The sequence below is a fragment of the Tenrec ecaudatus genome, chromosome 1, assembly GCF_050624435.1.
Source record: "Tenrec ecaudatus isolate mTenEca1 chromosome 1, mTenEca1.hap1, whole genome shotgun sequence".
Taxonomy (NCBI): Eukaryota; Metazoa; Chordata; class Mammalia; order Afrosoricida; family Tenrecidae; genus Tenrec; species Tenrec ecaudatus.
Window position 1 is genome coordinate 51,905,354 of NC_134530.1, and position 14,901 is coordinate 51,920,254.

The 14,901-nt window shown below is 44.6% G+C and overlaps 1 pseudogene; it reads left to right on the forward strand.

Annotated features, from left to right (window-relative positions):
- Positions 1-13,872: 13,872 nt before the first annotated feature.
- LOC142434097 (large ribosomal subunit protein eL30 pseudogene) lies at positions 13,873-14,338 on the forward strand (annotated as a pseudogene).
- Positions 14,339-14,901: the final 563 nt, after the last annotated feature.

Here is a 14,901-nt window from a genome sequence, read left to right on the forward strand (position 1 = left end):
CCTGTAGTTTTTTATTTTTTTGTCTTTAAAGAAGGCACCTACCTGAAGCCATGTTTCTTCCAACTGGTGTTGGAAGCCCAGTCAAGCAATGAAAGTTGCGGTATGCCATCCCTCAGATGGCTGTATGTAGCCAGAGAAGCCCTCTCACTTCAGGGGGGTCAATCTTAAAAGCCTTAAGGGTGAGATTTCTGAACCCTATACAGTTGTGGTTTTCAGCTTTAAAATTGTCTGGGGTTTTATTTTTCTTTTCAAAATATTTAATAGGCATAGCAATCAGCTTAGAACAAACCTTTCGCCCTTTATATATCATTAGCGATGGATGTAGCATTTATTTCCTGCTCTGTGGGCTTCCTGTGGTACATAAAAACAACTCTTGAGACCGAAACTAGTACTTGAACCCAGAAAGGCACATCTCCTCCCCCTGTGGTTTTTAGGGACATTTTTCTCTCAGAGATGAGAGGACCAATTTGGGACAGGAGGGAAGCCCCAGAGAAAACTGACACACCAGCCCAGGTTTCTTTCTTTCTTCTGCCAGCGCTGTTAAGGGACTTCCTGAAGATAGAACCAGTTCACCTTCCTTATCTGAATATTCCACCAGTGAGGACACGTGCGCTTTGGTGTTTACTGTTCTTCTCGGAGCCTGTCATTACTAGATCCTGTGGCCCCTGTGGTAGAGCGTGGGCTCTCACCCTGACTGCCCTGGTCTAGATACATGCCAGACCTCGGTATGTGCATAAACAGTTGCACTGAGTGAATCACTCCTCAAGCTGATCTGGCAGTAGCCGTTTAGCTTTCTCTTCACTCGATAAATAGACATTTAAAAATACCGCCTTTGTGCTAGGCGCTGGAAAGGAATTCATATTCTAGAGGTGCTTCTCCTGGGGTTAGGATCTATGTTTCGATATAATTGGTTTCCTTGGTAACCAGTATCTTGTCTTATGTATTGAAGACCATTATTCTGAGAACTGGTCTGTAGATTTCATCTGCTTGCCAAAAGGCACCAAAGGTTAAGAACCTCTTCTCTAGTTAATGAAAGACTGAAACATCCTAATGGGGTAAACACAGTGATAAAGCTATTGGCTGGGAACTGATAAAGCAGAGTTTAATTACCTAACCAGGTATGGGGTCAGCGTATGAGAGTCCTTAAACAGGAGACTAGTTTGGGCTAATGCAGTCCTACGTCATCCTTTGCAAGTAGTTGGGTATATGTTTTCGAGAGAAAAATCCTTAAGTCGCCTACTACTTCTTCCTACAGAGCCAGACCACGTTCCCAGCAGTGGCATTCTTTCCTGAGTGCCCCAGTGGGAAAGCCAAGACTTCTCGGAGTTTTCATGGGTGGGCCCAGTGCTGACATCACCACAGGACTGGTGTCTAACTGGCAAGGCCTTGGAGCCTTCTGCGCAATGCTGTTGTCTTGGCCATGCTCTAGTCTGCTTCTGGCTGCTTTTCTTCTCAGGAGTCCTAGTAGTGTAATGGGCTGTGCATTGGGCTGTAGTTCGAAACCACCAGCTACGCTAAGGGAGATAGATGAGTCTGAGGCTGTCTTTACTCCTGTAAAGAGTTAGTCTTGGAAACACACAGGGGCAGTTCTACCCTGCCCTAAAGGGTGGCTGTGAGTTGAAATTGGCTTGATGGTAGTTTTTCTTCATAGCTTTCAGACCCTTCCCATACCCCCACATACACCCAGTCCGTCTGAAATGTGAAATGGACAGTAGATTTGAATATTCAAGATTCAGAACTACTTCACATGGAGATTTCTTTCATACGCTTGTCCACATCAGGGAAAGAGGACCAATGTTGATCTAAATGGAAGTTAATACTCAAGTTCAGGTGGATCTGATACCCTTTAGTGGTGGCATTTTATTTCATTTTCATGAAAGGCACTAAAGGTAAGTCTGTATGGCAGGGGAGCATTGGTATTGTCAACATCTGATTATAAAGCTATTAAAAATCAAATGTGAAATGTGGACTTAGTTCATTATGAGTTATAATTGGTCTAATTTTACCCCAAGTCAGGAGGTGGAAAGAACAAAAGGTTGAGTTCTGAAAGTCAGCGTGAGGCTGTGGTTCACCTTGGGCAGTCTTCCTGAGGAAAATGTGCTCTGAAACATTCTACACAAACATTTGAGACCCTGCAGTCTCAAACAGCTTTCCTGGTAGAATCGATCCCTTTCCTGGGAGTAGGACATATCCCTTATACATCTGGGAGGTCTCCCTGTAAAATTCTCATGTTGTCTACTAATACTGCAGTAACACCATGGTGGTTGAACTAGATGAGGAATTCCAAAAGATTGGTACTGCTAGATTTGAACTCTCTTTGCCCCTGGAATTTCTGTTCTTTGTCAAAGTTCAGTTTACTTCCCCCAACCTGAAAATACTTTTATTCCTGAGCTATATGCAATTTGACCACTTCTGTTGTGTGGGCCCTCAAGTCAGCTCCAATTCATGGAAGCTCTATAGGACATAGTAGAACTGCCCCATTGGTTTTCCAAGGCTATGTTCTACAGGAACATATTACCTGGTGTGTTCCAACCACTTGTTTCTTGGTCAGTGTGTTAAGACAGGGTTCTCTAGAGAAACAAAACCAGGACACTTAAGATTTTATATATAGATATATATGGATAGATAGATACAGCACGAAGGAATATAACAGCTAATTAGTCCACAGAGCAATACAAAGGGCTCAGTTCAACTCACTTCCGTGAAACAATTAATAGACTAGAAGTCCTTCAACTCGAGGACTGCTGGATCCAAGGTCAAGAAAGCAGACAGCTGAGTCTTCCCTAGGGTAATGCAGGCAGTCCAGCCACTGGCAGCAAACAGCAGGGCGGGTCACAACAGTCAGCAGCTCAGGAGCTTAGTGAAGCAAGCACAGATGGGATATAGAATTCAAGCAATGCAAGATGACAGGATCTGCCAGCCTCAAGCTCAAGTGATGTGATGTATATACCATTAGCATGGCGAAGCACATCTTGAAGGAACTTCAAGTTCTAGTAACACGATCCATGGGTTGGCTGCCCCACAGGTAGTGTAGCTCACAAGTTGAGCCAGAGAACTAGCTAAAGCAGCTGTACACTGGTCCAATCACCAGAGAGCAAGAGAGAGAGGGGCAGGCCTTACCGAGCCATTTATCTCTTTGCCCTCTGATCAAAACTGCGACCTTATTCCACATGTTCCTATTGGCTAGGCCTTCATTCCTGAGGGGTCTGGGTCATTAAATGTCCTATCAGGATTGGGTTGCTGTAGTTTACCATTTAATCACAGGACATGGCAGTTCTAAGAGATGGTCTACGGAATCTCCTGGATTCCAGACATATTCTTCTTTACCTCCATTATGTAACACCAGTCCAATTTCTCCTTGGTAATCAGGATCAATCACACCACTCAGTACAGTGACACCCTTCCTGACCTGTTAATCCAAAGGCATGAGAAGTCCAAAGGGGCCAGGGGGCATTCTCAGCTGCCGGTTCAGTGGAATCTGCTGTTTCCAGGTGGGAGAGTTCCTTTGGGACCAGGACCTCCAGGCCTGAAGCACATAAGGATTGCTGGGACAGGAAGCAAAAATGCTGCAAGGGGATCACTAGGAGTAATAGTGAGTGGAGCCACTCCAGCTTCCACCCCTTGGTTCATGGACCCATGAATTCTGGCTATTGGAGACACAGCACCATATATTGGCCGCTGGGTTAGCCATATACAGGAGTCTAAAAAACATTGCCCTAGCACCGCAAGTTGTTGCCACCTAGTTGGTGCTTTAATTGTGTCTTTAGGAAGCCATTCCATCATTTATCAAGCCAGCTATTTCAGGATGATGAGGAACATGATATGACCAGTGGAGTCCATGGGCATGGGTCCATTGCCGCACTGCATGTGCTGGGAAGTGAGTTCCTTGATCTAAAGCAATACTATGGGGTGGATAAGTATGCCATGCTGTTGGATAAGGCATTCTGTAAGTCCATAAAGTAATTTACGAACAAAACGCTGCCCCCTCCATGACAGAAATGGCCCTATGTAATCAACCTCCTACCAGGTTGCCAGTTGATCTCCTCAAGGAATGGTCCCATATCTTAGACTCAATGTTGGCCTCTGCTGTTGGTAGATGGGGAACTCAGCAGTGGCAGTGGCCAAATCAGCCTTGGTGAGTGGAAGTCCTTGTTGCTGCGCCCATGCATAACCTCCCTCCCTGCCACCATGTCCACTTTGTTCATGTGCCCATTGAACAATGACAGGAGTGGCAGAGGAAAGAGGAAGACCAGTCTCCACAGTGTGTGTCATCTTATCCACTTGATTGTCAAAGTCCTCCTCTTCAGAGGTAACCCTTTGGTGAGTGTTCACATGAGAGACAATTATCTTTATTTTCTTGGCGCATTCAAAGAGGTTTATCCACATACCTCTTCCCCACTCCTCCTTGTCACCAATTTTGTAATCATGTTTCTTCCAAGTCCCTGACCATCTAGCCAAGCCATTAGCCACAGCCCATGAATCAGTATACAGTCTGTGCTAGTCTGGGTATTTTAGAGAAACAAATCCACAGAAACTCATATATAAGAGAGAGTTTTATATAAAGGTTAAGTGCACATCAAGAAAACATTCCAAGCCAGTGCTGCCCAAGCCCACAAGTCCAACATTAACCCATATGTCCAACACCAATCCATAAAGTCCTCCTCCATCTCACAAAACACACACTATGACACCGACTGCAGGAGGAAAGCCGAATCAGTGAGTGTGGAAGCATCTCAGCGCTGGCAGGGGTCTCCACACGGCTGCTCCAACACCCAGGGCTGCATCAAGGTAGGTCCATGAAGCTTCTCTTTGGGGGATTTCTTGCAGGAAGTGAGCCTTGCCATCTGAAGCAGGGAACTGGTTAAGGTAGCTGTACCCTGGTCCGACCATCCAAAAGCAAGAGACCTGAGAACTAGAAAGGCGAGGCTCACCGAGCCATTTATCTGTCGTTCAGTTAACCCCATATGTGTTTATCGGCCAGGTTGGCACAATAAACTAACTACCTTAAGTCTCACATCTGGCCATTTCTCCTTCCAGGAAAAATGAACAGCCAGGTGCATTGCTTGATGTTCTGCCCATTGGGAGGATTTCCCTTCACCACTGCCCTTTAGGGAGATCCCAGAAAAGGGCTATATTGCTGCTGCTGTCCACTTATGATTGGCACTTGCATATCGTGCAGAGCCATCAGTAAACCAAGTATGAATTGTCCATTCTTCAGTTAAATTATTGAGTTAAATTATCATAAGGGACTCCCCAAGAGGCCATAGGTGCAGACTAGGAGAAGGAAGGTACTGTGTCAGGAGTGGAGACTGGACATTTTGGCCACTTGTTCATGCAGCTTACTTGTCCCTTCAGGTCCTGTTCTAGTCCGATCCCGCATATACCACTTCCATTTAACAATAGAGTGTTGCTATGCACATCCAACTTTATGTCTGTGTGTCAGACAATATCCAGTTCATGATGGGCAGCTCAGGCCTCATGGTGACTTGGTGGCCCATGGTGAGGTGTTCAGTCTCCACTAAGGCCCAGTAAGAGGCCAACAGCTGTTTTTCAAAGGGGGAGTAGTAGTCTGCAGAGGATGGCAGGATTTTACTCCAAAATCCCAAGGATCTGTGCTGTGATTCACCAATAGGGGCCTGCCAATGACTCCACGGTGCATCTCTATCTACAACTGACACCTCTAGCACCATCGGGTCAGCTGGATCATATGGTCCCAGTGGCAAAGTAGCTTGCACAGCACCTGAACCTGTTGAAGAGCCTTTTCCTTTTCTGGATTCCACTCAAAATTGGAGGCCTTTCATGTCACTTGATAAATAGGTTGAAGTAGAACACCCAAGTGAGGGATATGTTGCCTCCAAAATCCAAAGAGGCCCACTAGGCGTTGTGCCTCCTGTTCATTTGTTGGGGCGTGAGGCGGGGATGGGATGCAGCACTTCTCCTTCACGTTAGTAGGAATGTCTCAACATGCCTCACACCACTGGAGCCCTAGGAATTTTACTGAGGTGGAGGGTGCCTGAATCTTCGTTGGGTTGATTTCCCAATCTCTTTCATGCAGATGTTGTATCAATGAATCTAGAGTCTTTGATAAACCCTCCTTAGTGGGTCCAATCAGCACAATGTCATCCATATAATGGAGCAGTGTGACATTTTGTGGAAGAGACCGACAATGAAGGTCCCTTCAGACTAAATTATGGCAGAGGGCGGAAGAGTTATGTGAAAGTGTCAAATTGACAAGGGGTTGTCTGTGGTAGTTACATAATCTGTTGTCAATTTGAGACTGAAGAATGAAGGGGTGGAGTTTAGCCTGTCAATCATGTTGCACCTTGATGACCTCATTTGGAGAAGCTAAGGAGATCAATGGCTCTCTGGAGCTGGGACATAGGCTGACTCCTGCGAGACATTCCTGTCGAGATGACACATGGAGCTACGCTAGAGCCCTGGAGCTGAAGGAGTCAAATGGAGACCTCTGCCAGCACTGAGATGCTTACACCACCACTGGATCCACAAGACTTTCCTCCCATTGGCCTGTGATCTTCCTGCACTCGGTGTCACTGCATGCTTTTCCTGAGTCTGAAGAGGACTTTATACATTGGTATCGGACAAATGGGCTAATATAGGACTTATGAATTTGATCTGGACTGGGTTGGGCTATTTTCCCAATATTCAATGGCTCTTGTATATAAAGCTCTTTCTTATACACATATGAGTACCTATGAATTTGTTTCTCTAGTCTACGCAGACTAACACAGTCAGTCAAGCACTTAACCATTGGGCCACTAGTGTTCCTGCTACCAAAAAAAATAAAAATTCACTACCATTGGGTTCATGCCAACTCATAGTGACCCTCCAGGACAGGGTTTCTCTTCTGTGAGTTTCACAGGATTTCTGCCTCTGTGCATTTCAGAGACTATGGGAGTAAAAAACTCTATCTTTCTCTGAAGGAGTGGCTCATGGTTTCGAATTGCTGACCTTGAAATTAGCAGCCCAATTCCTAACCCTCTACACCAACAAGGGTCTTCCACATGACTTAGTCCTGCAAAATTATGAAGGACAAGGAGGTACTAAACCTGTCAGGTTGAGTCCATTTGAACCTAGCTGTACTTCATGCCCAGGTGGAACTGCCTTGGAGGTTTCCTAGGCTATAAACCTGCCACAGCAACTACCGCCTCTCCTTAGGTGAGTGTGAACCACTGTCAGCAGCCAAGCACTTAACCAACACATCACCAAGACTCCTTACACAAAAACACTAAATGCACTGCCACTGAATCGATTTTAACTCGTAGCAAACCTGTAAGACAGAGTAGAACTGTCCCTGTGAGTTTCCAAAGCTGTAAATCTGTATGGGATCAGAAAGCCTTAAAGTGGCTGGTGGATCTGAACGACTGATTTTGCAGTTAGCAGCCCACCTCATAGTCTGATCCCCCCCAGGGCTCCTTTAGATGTGAACTTAAACCAAGCCCACTGTTGTCATGTTGACTGGGGCTCATAATGACCCTATGTAGGGCTTGGGGGACTAAATTTTTCTAGGCACAACACAGCCTACAGCAGAGTGGCTGGTAGATTTGAAGCACCAGCTTTTTGCAGTTAGTAGCCGAAGACATAATATATTGCCACCTGGTCTCCTTAGTAGTAGGTATTGCTCTACTTCCTTTGTCCATAACCCCATTTTGCCTTCCCGTTCTAGCCCAAGTCAAAAATGGGATGGTTTCCAAATTCTTCCATATCAATAACTCAACTTTTTTTAATGTTCTCCATTTATTTATTTATTTTAAAAGACAGCCATCTTTTATTTCTTGATTCCATATATTAGCAATTCTCAAAGGGTAATCTGGGACAACAACTTATAAGCTGTTCTGGGAAAACTTTTCAATGTGGTCTACAGGTAGAGTATGCAGAGCAAACGTAGGAAATAATCTTGGGGGAAGTAATTAAAAGATCAGCTCTTGTTTGGGGCCATGGTGTTGACCGGAGTCTGTGGCATTGTTTACTTTGAACCTTGTGCTTTGGCCTCAAGGCCTTCTCCCAGCGAGGGTCACCCCTCCAGCAGTTGTGGGACAGAGGACAAGTACTACTCAGTTCCCTCGGGAGCCAGTGTCCACATCTCTAGACCCCCGTGGTTTTCTTCAGCAATGTCAGCGTGTCTCCGTCACTGCAGCAGTTCAGCCAAGTGCTTTCTTTCTCATTCCCGCTTGGCAGTGTTTGAATACATGCAAAATTGCGATTTTACCCTGTCATCAACCTGAACAGCCAGCGCCGTGTGCCCCAGCAGGCTCTAGCCGTCATCTTTTTTCTTATTGACATCATTGACTCGCCTTCAAATACACCAGTTGTCATTGTTAGAGGTCATTGAGTCGATTCCCACTGAAACCCATGCGGAGCTGGTCAGAGTTGGCTGATGTAACTCTCTCTGGGCCTTCCACTCGGCCATGTGCATGCTCAACCAGGAACTGCATTCTCCATTTATTATGATGTGGCTTATTGGCCCAGTTGTGATGATTAAAAAAAAAGATTTTATTGGGGGCTTTTGCAGCTCTTATAACAATCCATACATCAATTGTATCAAACATATTTGTACATATGAATAATTCAACTTTTTTGAGAATTGTTTTCAGCTTAAGGCACTTTCAGGATTCCAATCTCAGCGTATGTCCCTAGAGCACAGTTTTCACTTCCAAGCTTGGGATGTGCTTGTCCAATGTTTTAGGGAACAAAATGGACTTCCAAATCTTAAATATAATTTTATATCATGTGTTAAGTCTTAAAATGGAAAAAGACACATCATCCAGATGAGGGAGACTATTAGCATGAAATCATGCTATGATATCCAAAGATTCATAGCCGCATTGCCGCTTAAATAGGACACGGTGAATAGAGGAAATGATCAAAAGTCACGATTGGTGGTGGAAGAGAACCATGACTGGGACACGTACATTAGAGAGTTTACGAAATTGGTCCAAGGCCTGCTGACCAAGCCAGTCAGGACATGACGCATGACTGTAGGACACCTAGTGTGGTGATCTCCATCAAAGACACACCCAGGCGAGTCCCTGCGGGAGACTGCCCCTCCCTGGTATGGCTGGAGGACAGTGGAGGTAATGGCTTTCTGCCTGAGGACAAGACAACCCACATCCCTAGTTAATGGTCAGAAGGAATTCAGTGGAGGCTCAATGCAAGTGGGGACTCTGTATATACCGGTTTTGGGTTTTCGTGTCACCTGTAACCTGCAAACAGGTTGGTCAGAATTTCAGCTCTGATACAGCAATGACTATAGGTAAGCATCCCAGAAGACACATATCTTTATACTTGATAGATTCTATTCCTATGGTTCATAATCTAGACGAGGGGTGTCAAACTCAGTTAAAACGCAGGCTATTTGGTACAACAGGCAAGATTCACACGGGCCACATCACATTTACAAATTTTGTTAAATTTATGTTTTGAAGTGAGGATTCAGGAATATGGATACAATAATTAAAATATTGTATAATTGCTTTTATTTAAACATTTGTCTTATTAATTGTATTATAAAACTTAAATTATTCTTTTTTTACCCGAAACATGCCAGCGCTTTCCTTCTACTAGTTTTTACTTTTACCTTTTAGGTTGTGACTGGAAAATATAACAAAGTAACTACCGGTAGTTAAAAACACAAAATGAGGGGGAGGGCAAAAAAGGGAAAATGAACTGATTCCAGGAACCCAACTGGAAGGCAAATTTTGAGAATGACCAGGGCAACGAATGTATAAGGGTGCTTTACTCAATTAATGTATGTATGGATTGTGATAAGAGTTGTATGAGCCCCAATAAACTGATTTATTAAATTTTTAAAAATCCACAAAATGTTGGACAGCTGACAAACGTGATGCACAATAGCAATGGCTTCCCTCTACAAATGTTAACTAGCGCTGCTGGCTAGGTATGATTCATAACTGCACAACCCAGAGTGCTCTTGTTAACCTTTACGCTATTGGGATCTGGGTATATTACTTGACACTGAGAGTGGCAGCCGTATCGCTTCCAAACGTCACCGGAACTGAGTCAGCGCATTTACACACGTCCACAGGTTCCCAGGAAAGTCACTGGGCCACGTGTATACTCGTCTTCAGTAGTTAAAGGGTTAACGGGGAATTGTTTGTATGGTATTGCCTCGATCTCACCTAAGCACTATTTTCTTCATTACAACTTTTTCTATTTTCATTTTATTTCAGAGCATTGCGGGCCACAAAAAATTACCCCGTGGGCATCATGCGACCCGCAGGGCCGCCAGTTTGACACCCCTGGCCTAGACTAAGACACAATTTCATAAGTAATTTTAAGTCAGTATGAGTCTTACATCCCTGTAGGTACCTGAAGTTTCTGTGGTCTACTGTGAACTTCTCGAAACACTCCTGATGGCCTCCCAGTCTGAAGTAGACCACACCTGATCTGAATGGCATCTTCTCCACACCTGCCGCTACAGAGAGCCGTGGGTTGGATGACGGAGTCCCTGAAGTGATGTTTCTGGTCTGCAGATAGCAAGGAGCGGCAGCTTTGGACTGCACCTGAGGGTAAGTGGGAGACTGGGTAAAAGGCCACGTCCCTCCACGGGCTTGTAGGAGCTGGTCTCATGGAAGCATGTGTGGGAGAGCCACTGTAACAGAACACCGCCAGATGAATGGGCTACAAAACAAAGTCATTGTCACCGATCTGGAAGCCAGTGGTTGAAATTCAGTGTGTCTGAAGGGCCAAGTGCTCCCAGAAGGTTCTAGAGGAAGTGCCTTTCTTGTCACTCAGCTCTGGAGCATCAGGAAGTCATCCGTGTTCAGCTTCAGCATGCCTTCCTAGCCACATGACTTTCTTTCCTTATTCCACAGCTAGTCTCTTTTAAAAGACCACCACTCAGCTTGAATGCGACCCACCAACATGGCCTCCTGTCAGCTGATCATGTGTCAAAGATGCTGTTTCTAAGGTCACTTTTAGAAGTAATGGGTTGAATGGGAATTTAATAAATATTTAAACGAACAAACTCACTGTTTGGAGTCAGTTCTGATTCATAGGGATCCTATGGGACAGGAGAATTGCCTCTTTGGGTTTCGGAGCTAAAAGATCTTTACAGGAGAGGAGAAAGTCTCATCTAGCCGTGAGAAGTGGCTGCTGGCGCCAGGCTGCTGATCAGGAGCCCCGGTGGTGGGTGCCGTGGTGTAATACGTTAAAGAGTTGGACTGCTAACCCCAAGGTCGGCAGTTTGAAACCATAAGCATCTGAGCGGGAGCCGAATGAGGCATTCCCTATAGCGATTTACACTCTCTCAAAGCCTAGAAAGCAGCATCAACCTGATAGCAGTCAGTTTGGTTTTTTAAAATCTTTTTTAGGATGGCTACAATTCAATCCATAATGGGATTTACCTGTGTTTCAAGTGTAATTAAAAACAAACAAAACTTTTCTTTCCAGCTTTCTTAAAGAAGCCTATATTGCAGAGCAAAATGACAGCCTGAAGGCTTGCTTTGTTTGCCTCACGGTTAGGCTTTATCTTGTTTTAGTCCTTTATTGAGCTATAACAGGAACACAAGGAAGCAGATGCATCATAACTCCACAACTTGATAGAGAAAACAACCTGAACATACCCATGGAATCATAAAGTACACTCACTTGTGCATTTCATATTTTATTATTGTTATTCAATTTTATGTCTGTGAGATTTGGCCCCAGTGTTGTGTGAAGTTGCGGTTGGTTCCCTTCTCATTGCTTTAGAGACACTGTGACTGTGTCACAACTGACCCATTCTACTACTGAGGGGCACTTGTGTAGTCCAGGTTAGGGCTGAAACAAACAATAGTTAGAAGTTAACGTTCCTTACGAATGCCTTTGGCCGAACCGACAGACAGTTATGCCCATACAATTTGAAGCATCAGGACAGTTCACAAGAAAAAGTTCAGACACAGTTTTTCTTGAAAAAATTCAGGATTGACCAAATCCACATGTCCTCATAGCGACCTTGGACATAGACAGGACTTAAATGGGCCTCCATCACAGTCTGTCATTTCCTCCCACAAATCCAGACCTGCTTACTTGGTGGTCTTTCTCCTTTTCCTCCTCCTCCTTTGAAGTTCAATGATCTCCTAAGGACATCTCTTTGGCCATACCATCCCCTAGATAATTGCCGGGGTATTTCCTCACTTCCTTCATGTCTCTCTTCAGATATCACCTTATCAGAGAGCACTTCCTTGACCTAAAACAGCAACTTCCCCTCATTACTTCCTTTTTTCCTTTACTCTGCTTTACCACCTGACATACATTTATTTTCTTCCTCCACTAGAGTGGAGGCTCCTGTGAGAGCAAGGGCTTCTCGTCTTTTATTCACTGATGGTTCCACATATGTATGTGCTTAGGATATATACCTAGGTATATATATGTATATATGCAAGTGTATAATTCATTTGAGAGTGCTGTGAATCCCACTTTATAACAAGGTACCTAACAGTAATAGGGGTCTTCAAAAAGTTTATGGAGTAGTGGAATGAAAAGATAATGGCTTTTTTTACAGTTTTATTGACACATAATCCACATGTCACACAATTCAATAGTTCAATCATATCAAGAAGAATTGTACAATCATCACCACATCAATTTTAGAACATTTTCTCTGCCCCCTCCCATGGCTAAATCGCTTTTAAAATGAGTTGTGTAATCACAATTGGTTCTAGTGCTCCCTCCTCCTCCTACATTCAATGCTTGCTCCCCAAATCTCTACACCCTCCCTATCTCCCACCTCCCACCCCTACATCCCCTAGAACCCATGCATCAGTTATTATCGCTACACATCTACTCCTTCTGTGCTTCACAAACTGGGAAACCCAACAGAAGCAATAAAAAGCAAAGCAAAACAAAGTGGTAAGTATAAAATAATAAAATATAAAAACACAAATAGTGAGTAAGAAAGAAAAGGCATCATCAATATTTCAAAAGCCAGGGAAGACATTTTTGTCATGGAACGTACACCTAGGACAAATACAGGTTGGGTCAAGAGGGAAGTCAATTGACCAAGTGTCAAGTTTGATCCAGCATAATCAAGATTACAATGACGTGTAGCTGGTAATAAAGCTGTTCGAGACACTTGCCTCTGACTTCAGGGGATCTGTCAGCAGCTTATTCTGACTAGATGCTCTGCGGATGGGTTTTGGGCTTCCACCGTCCTCCATGGTGTTCTACAAAGCGTATTCACAATTTCAGCTCTGATACTTTTCCCTTGTCATATTTCACTTTTGTTATTGTCGTCTTTGGATCACACAAGATGGTGTGCTTCTTCCACGTGGACTTAGCTGACCCACTTAGATATCTGCTTGTTTGAATACAAGCCTTTAAGACCCAGACATTTTCTGATGGATAGCTGGGCACCATCTGCTTTCTTCACCACACTTTGCTGTAGCACCTTTATCTTTAGTGATCATTTCATGCAGGTGAGTTTCAAGCAGGGCCATGCGATCAGAACTAACTGTTCTTGGATTAGGGCTAGAGTTCAGTGGGAGCTAAGAATCCATCTGCTTGTCCATGGGTTATACATGACTCAGGTTTACTTTGGTGGTCATATTATGACAAAATCAAAACCCCAGAGACCAACTATACGAACAAACACACACACACACACACACACACACACACACACGGCAGGAAAAGAAAAACCCTTAAACAAAAAAGTAAAACATTGTCAATCATTCTTCTGGGGTATCCTCCCAAGGTCCAGTGACCACCACCTCCACAGGCCCGGGAGGGGGCACTCTCGGCTTCCTCTTCCATCTGAGTACCCCGTCCTCAGTCCAAGGGGGCAGGCAGCTTTGAGGCAGGACTCAGTTCATTCTACCGGGACTCTATGTTAAATCCTTCTGGCACTTTTTCTCCCTTCCCGGCCATCTTGGCGGCTGCTCTTGGTTGGGGGCCGTCCCGCACCTAAGACAGGAAGATGGTGGCCGCAAAGAAGACGAAAAAGTCGCTGGAGTCCATCAACTCGAGGCTCCAACTCGTTATGAAAAGTGGGAAGTACGTGCTGGACTACAAGCAGACGCTGAAGATGATCAGGCAAGGCAAAGCCAAACTGGCCATCCTGGCCAACAACTGCCCGGCCTTGAGGAAATCAGAAGTCGAGTCCTGCGCCATGTTGGCCAAAACCGGTGTCCATCACTACAGTGGCCACAAAATCGAGTTGGGCACGGCGTGTGGCAAGTACTACAGGGTGTGCACGCTGGCCATCATCGACCCCGGTGATTCTGATATCATTAGAAGCAGGCCAGAACAGACTGGTGAAAAATAAATCCTGCAATATTTTTCTTTAATAAAACTGGCGCGTGCTTGTTTAAAAAAAAAATCCTTCTGGCGTTGCCATGCTCCCTGCAAGTCATCATGTGTGGTTCATCGAGGGTTAGGTACAAACGTATTTGCAGTGTCTACCCAGGAACAAAAAATCTGGTCCATTAAACAAACAAACACATACATACATAGATTAATTAATGCTAATACAAAACTCTGGTCCATTATCTCCCAAGCTTCCCCCAATTGTTTTGCATCCCTTCCTGTTGCGAAATTACTTCTCCCCAATCACCCACCATACTCACCAACAAAACTATCAGTGTCTCCTGCAAAATATAGATGGTCCCCTCCCTGGTCTTGACTTTATTTTCTGACAAGATTCTCCTTCCATTCCTGTAGCGGGCCCATTGATCTGCCCCAGCCTTGTCTCAATGTTGTACAGCCTCAGGTGGATTGTCTTTTCCCTTTGCTCTCATCTTGAAGGAGTGACCCCAGACCATGTGAGGTCTCCTCCTTCAAGGTGGCTCTTGTGAGGTGTGCGAAAGAGAGGTGATAAATAGTTCATGACTGGTAGGTAGCTTTCTCCTCTTTTGTTCAGGAATTGGTCCCTAAGATTAAGTG